Source organism: Bos mutus, chromosome 24 (genome assembly GCF_027580195.1).
Source record: "Bos mutus isolate GX-2022 chromosome 24, NWIPB_WYAK_1.1, whole genome shotgun sequence".
Lineage (NCBI taxonomy): Eukaryota > Metazoa > Chordata > Mammalia > Artiodactyla > Bovidae > Bos > Bos mutus.
This window is the reverse complement of record NC_091640.1, coordinates 22,686,571-22,692,570: the sequence shown is the minus strand read 5'-3', so window position 1 is coordinate 22,692,570 and position 6,000 is coordinate 22,686,571. Positions and strand designations below refer to the sequence as shown.

General features: G+C 44.9%; 1 protein-coding gene across 18 annotated transcripts in view; it reads left to right on the top strand.

Moving 5' to 3' along the window:
- The first annotated feature begins 2,405 nt into the window (after positions 1–2,405).
- Positions 2,406–6,000, top strand: part of DTNA (dystrobrevin alpha) — a 461,852-nt gene continuing 458,257 nt past the window's right edge. For 5 of the 18 annotated variants that reach the window (XM_070361687.1, XM_070361685.1, XM_070361682.1 and 2 more), the window contains exon 1: positions 2,407–2,576. The gene's annotated coding sequence lies outside the window, so the exon portion shown is untranslated. Of the gene's footprint in view, positions 2,577–6,000 lie in introns of all 18 variants that reach the window. The other 13 variants (XM_070361693.1, XM_070361686.1, XM_070361692.1 and 10 more) reach the window with 6 other exon arrangements.

Here is a 6,000-nt window from a genome sequence, read left to right as displayed (position 1 = left end):
CCTTTAAATTTGGCAAGCTTAACTCTGTTGCCCATTTTAATATACCTTTGGGGAAGATCCCCTGGAGAAGGAAATGGCACCCCACTCCAGTACTCTTGCCTGGAAAACCCCATGGATGCAGGAGCCTGGTAGGCTATAGTCCGTGGGGTCACAAAGAGTCGGACACGACCGAGTGACTTCATTTTCACTTTCACTTTCCCATATACTTCTCTGAATTTTGGTGTTGATTTCCTCTTAAAAATTTTAACTATATCATGGTTATTTGATCCCACTATCATTTTTATTATTATATTATAATGATAGGTCAGTCGATTTATTTCTTCTAGTGGTCCTGTATGGAATTACTAAAATTGAGATTATTCAGGGTAGCCTCTGCAGGACTGATGCCTGGTTTCTTTACCATTAAATTCCAATAAGCTTATCAAAAAGTAATATTTTAGAACAATAAAAAGTCTATGATTTCTTAAACTTATTTTCCATGCAGCAAAATTTAGAAACTTTTAGCTTTCACTTGAAAGTTGATCCTCTTTATCTCCTTTTACGTTTTTACTCTTCTTCTCTCCCTCTTCTTGTAATTTCTTAATTTTCTTTTATTCTTCCCTTCGCCTGCTCCCAACCTCTTTTATCTGGTTCTCTTCTGCCTTCTCTTGCTTTATTCTGTCTCTCACCACATTTCTTCTCTTTTTTGAATCATTAGAAGACTGGTTAAATGCTGAATTTTCCTGTAGACATCTGCACAAAGGCTATTAAAGAGTGCTCTTTGTGAGAACTATTAAAATATTTTAAAAATTGTGGTGTTTATGTGAGTGCACTGCGTGTGCAGGTGAACGGCAAAATAACATATTAGCTTGGCCACTGAGATTCTGTGCGCGTCAAAGACAGATTAAAATTGGGAACACAAAGACAGAGGAAATAATTTTAACATGGAACAGAAAACAAGTATAAAGAAAAGGAGTGCATGTTGTACTTTTTGTAATAATTTATAACACCAAAAATAATAAAGCGTTTCACCTGCAAATCACCCAGCAAAAACATATGTGTGTGTATGCTTATATTTTAAGCCTTTATTGAATTTGTTACAATATTGCTCTGTTTTATGTTTTGGTTTTTTGGCTGGAGGCACGTGGGGCTTACTCCCCTGACCAGGGACTGAACCTCTGCCCCCTGCACTGGAAGGCAAAATCTTAACCACCAGGAAATTTCCTGTGTGTATGTATATCTTGTCTCAACAACTAGATATAAACTAATGGAGGACAGGTTCCATGTATTAAAGTCCTTTGTATCCTTCAAAACATAGCACAGTTCTTCATATACACTAGGCACTTAAAAGGGGATTGAGTGGAATTTAGAAATCATTATGAAATTGGTGACTACCCTCAAAATATTGACTAAACTTGCATGATATTGCTATTTAAGCATTTTAAACCACTCAAATGAATATGACTACACACACAGACACATAGGCCTAAACTATCCCCCAATAAAGTAAAGGAAGAAAATAAATGAAAACATGAAACTGGAGATTTACTCAAGTACACAAGAGAACATTCTATGGAAACCCATACATAGAGAAAAATTAATTAATTAATTTGCAATCTTCGGTAGGAGGTCGCTTACAAATAATAAAAAATGTCTTCATTATGTTTCAGTGCCTTAAGTTTCCAGGAATGATTATAGTGAATTAGCAAAGTAGGAGTAGCTGTGCAATTATTTATAGTGACATACCCACGTAGGTGAACTTGGATAAGTCACGCTCTCTGTCCTGTGCTTCTGTATTTCCAAAGTGACAGTACTAGTTGCCGTCTCTCCCACCTTCTCTGCAAAGATGTTCTGCAAATAAATGAGGTAATGTTTGCGAGATGTTTTTGCAGCTTGGGAAAGAAACCCACTGCACACATCTCAGATGTTATTTCTATTCCATATTCAAACCTGGTGTATTATTGCCTCTGTTTTAAATGGAAATTGGACTGTTTGAGTCCTGGGTTCTGACCAAAATCTGGGTCAACATAAAAGGACAATTATTTTTAATTTTAATTCTGAGGCTCTGTTCAGCTCCCTTGCACGTGTGAGGACCAACTGTAGGAAATAAACAAAGCACATAAATCAGGCTTTCAAAGAGAAAAATCATTCTCCCGAAGGCTTTTTTTTTTTTCCTTTTTTGTTTTTTCCTTTTTTTTTTTTTTTTCAATGAAGAGCGTGAACACTGTATTTCCCCGGCAGAATATTTCGGTCCAAGAAGGAGGATAGTGCAGGCAGTGGGAGCGTGTGTGCGTGTGTGCGCGTGTGTATGTGTGTGTGTGTGTGCTGTGCGTGCGCGCCCGCGGAGAGAGGGGCGGGGGAGGCGGATGAGGAGGATGAGATCATAGTTTCAGGATCCTCAGGAAACCCTGGTACTGGCAGTAGCCAGGCTCTGCTGTGCCCACATGACCCACAACTCTGGCAGCGGACTCGGCACTTCCAACATTATTAAATAATAAGAAAGCGGCTCCTACTCCATGCCCAAACCTCCCCAAAGACCGGTGGACACCTTCGAAGAGTTTGGCGAGTCGGTGACTGGGGCGTCCGTCCATTCCAAGGTGTGTGTGTGTGTATGTGTGCGTGTGTGTATGCAAGGCGTTTTCTCCCTTGACAGCTGGGGAGTGGGGGAGGGCGCGGGCGTGGAGGGGGTCCAAGGGGTGGGCGCGGGGCCCGGCAGCAGCGCGCTGCCCCCCGGCCGCCCCCGGGGGGCCCGCCGAGCCAGCCGCCGGGCGGGAGATGCCCGGTGACGCGCAGCCCCAGCGGCGCAGGGACCGCAGCCGCCCCCGGCGCCGGGGCGCGGGCCGGGGAGGCTCGGCCGCCGCCGGAGCAAGGGCAGGCGCCGCGCACCCGGCAAAGTCAAGAGTGGAAAGCCGGCGGCGAGCGCGGCAGCGGGGAGGGAATCGCCCCAACGCCCACTCGCGGGGTTCCCACCTGTGCGCCCGCGCCGGCCGCCGGCGGCGCCAAGCATGTGCCGGGCGCTGCAGCCGGGACTGCGGCGCGGCGCCTCCCCGGGCGGGCGGCGGGCGGCGCCTCGGGCCCGCGGGGCGGCGGGAGCGGCTGCGGCAGGAGGGCCGGCCCGGGGGCGCGAGGCCGCGCAGGTACATCTCGGCCGCCCGCCAGCCGAGGCCGGGCCGCGCGCCGCGGGTTGAGTTGTTTCTGTGGTCCCCGCTGCCCTCTCGGTGGTCCCCGAGGGCTGAGCAGCTGGGAGGTGGCTTGCTCCCCTCCGTTAGGGATGACACTCACGTGGGGAGCAGGCTGGGGGGCTACTATTGAGCGGGAAATCCGCGCCGGGGTCCTCTCCAGCCAGCGGCGTCGGCGCGTGTTGCAATGCACTGCGGTGCCCGGGCGGCGGGTCGGGTGGGTGTGGGCGCCGGGCGCGGGGAGGGGGGCGCGGCGCGGCTGGGTGGGCGCGGGGCAGGGAGAGGGGAGAGGAGTGACTTCGGCTTCTGGAGCCTGGAGTTTTCCTTTGGACCGAGGGTGGACGCGAGTTTCGTTCTGGTACCGGAATGGGAGGTGGCGAGGTGTCTAAAGACCAACGTCAAAGAAGAGACTAGGGATGCGGGGCTGGGCTCAGTGGTACCAAGGCTGGGACTTGGGAGTAAAACTTTCCTCTTTGGGGAGCTTGAGGTTTGCCTTTGAGAAGGTAAGTGTAGGACTTGAGTGGAGGTGGAGTGGGGAGTCTTGGCTGTACTCTGGCGGTGAAATTCAACGCCATTAGGTTCCTTGTTGCTCTATTAAAACGGTCTTTTGAGTTATGGTTCTGTTCAAGTTTGCTATTATCTATTATGATCACTTGGGGTTTAAGGAATGCTGTGTTTCCTTTTGAACATATCAGTAACCTATATTGTTGAAGTATGCATACTTATTAATTTCTTTTAAAAAAAGGACTTATTTTGCTTATTGCAAGGATAGAAACTTTATGGAAAAAAACCGTTCTATGAACTTAGCTGTATTCACTCAATTGTAACACTACCATAAGGAGTGGGTAATATGAGGAAATACGGACACAGAGGGGGGAAGTAATTTACCCAAGGTCGCAGGGCTTTAAATGTTAAAAACCAGTTGAGCTTTCGGTGAACTCTAAACCAACATATATATTTTGTTCATAAAAATGGGACTTCGTTGTACTGTCTTTTTTCTTATATATTTGATATACTGACCACATTTCTATCAAGGTGAACGTCATAACTATGTGCTATGTGTTGGGGACAATTAACATTTTCCTAAATTTTAATGCCAATTATGGCAACTATCCTTTGAGCCTTTTCCTTTTGCCAAAACTGACCGTTTCCTACAACAATTATGCTTTAAAGGAGTATTTATCAGCCAGTTACGATTTTCAGCAGGTAAGGTTTATCAGCAAAGTCAATTATTATAAAGCAGGCACCTGAATCTATATATTTGTTTGCACTTAATTTTAAACTTCCTAAGGTATTAGTCTGTTACTTTGCTCAAAGCAGGGCCATCATTTCCTTCCAAATCCCATCTTGCAGAATTTTTGAGCAAGTTTAATCATCTTTAATTCAATCACTCTGACAAGAGCTTAGGCAGTTTTAAAAGAAGAATTATGCAATTCTCTTTCAACTCTCAGTGATTAGAAGCAGGCTATATCGCGAGGGTGTTCGTGTATGTCATGCCTTTTCACCAGTTATATGTACTTTAGACAAAGTTATATAGCAGTGAAGACTGAAATCACATTTTTTCATTAGTACTAAGCTGAAATACTGTAAATGTCTCCACTTGTTCTAAATGAATCATGATGTGAAGAAAGGTCTCAGTGGGGTTAAGCCCAACTGCACGTGTTTAGAGAATTATGTCTCATCTGAGTTTATCATGGAGCTCTTATAATATTTGTTTTATTAGACATATATCTCTCTTAGGTCTTCATCTGTTATTTTTTTCAAGTAAATTTAATTGCTGTTTCACATAATGAGTTTCAAAATTATTTTGACATTCATAGATTTCCTTAAGTCTGGTTTTCAGCTTCATTAAATTCAGTTTACATATATCAAATCCACACTAATTCAACATTACGTGTGAAAAAAGAGTAGAATCTAACTGAACTACAGGGAAACATGATCTTTGGATGTGAAAAGAATTATCTTCAGTAGTTAAACTCTTCCACATCCCAGGGTGTGGTCCATCTCTATTTGGGGGTGCTAGAGTACAGTGCTGCAGTCAGGAAAGTTGCATTCCATCAGGCACAAACTTTTTTGATATTGAAATTGAACTTCCCACATCTGTTTATATAAAATGTTGATGGTTATCAAGGCATAAATCCTATGGAATGTCCATATATCCTTTCTTAACTGACTCATCTGTTCCAGTTTTCCAGTTTCTGTTACTTATTTTAGAAAAAGCATTTTCTCACTACTTTTATCTCACCTGGGAGATTTGACATGACTTTTTCCTTTCAAGTCCCCTGCCTCTAGTTTTGGGAGAACTGTGTTGTCTCTGCCTCTTGAGAGGCTCTTTGCTGCAGAGTCTGGGCGGAGAACTGGGGTTGCATGGTGAGCAGAAAAATGAGTGTGCCCCGCCAGCCTAGGGGCCAGACTTCAATCCAATTGTCATACACATAAATGGAGTTCTGAAGGCAGGAATGCAGTAAGAATGTGTAATAAAGGATTCTGGACCAGACAGGGAGGTTTGAAACAAGATGCATTAGAAGTCCCCTATCATTGGAAAAGACTCTGATGCTGGGAGGGATTGGGGGCAGGAGGAGAAGGGGACGACAGAGGATGAGATGGCTGGATGGCATCAGGGACTCGATGGACGTGAGTCTGAGTGAACTCCAGGAGTTGGTGATGGACAGGGAGGCCTGGCGTGCTGCGATTCATGGGGTCGCAAAGAGTTGGACACAACTGAGTGACTGAACTAAACTGAATGTATGAGGAGGGGTTTACTAAGATTTATTTTGTAAATGAATTTTTATTTGGTATATAGCTGCTTTACGATGTCGTGTTAGTTTCTACTGTATAGCAG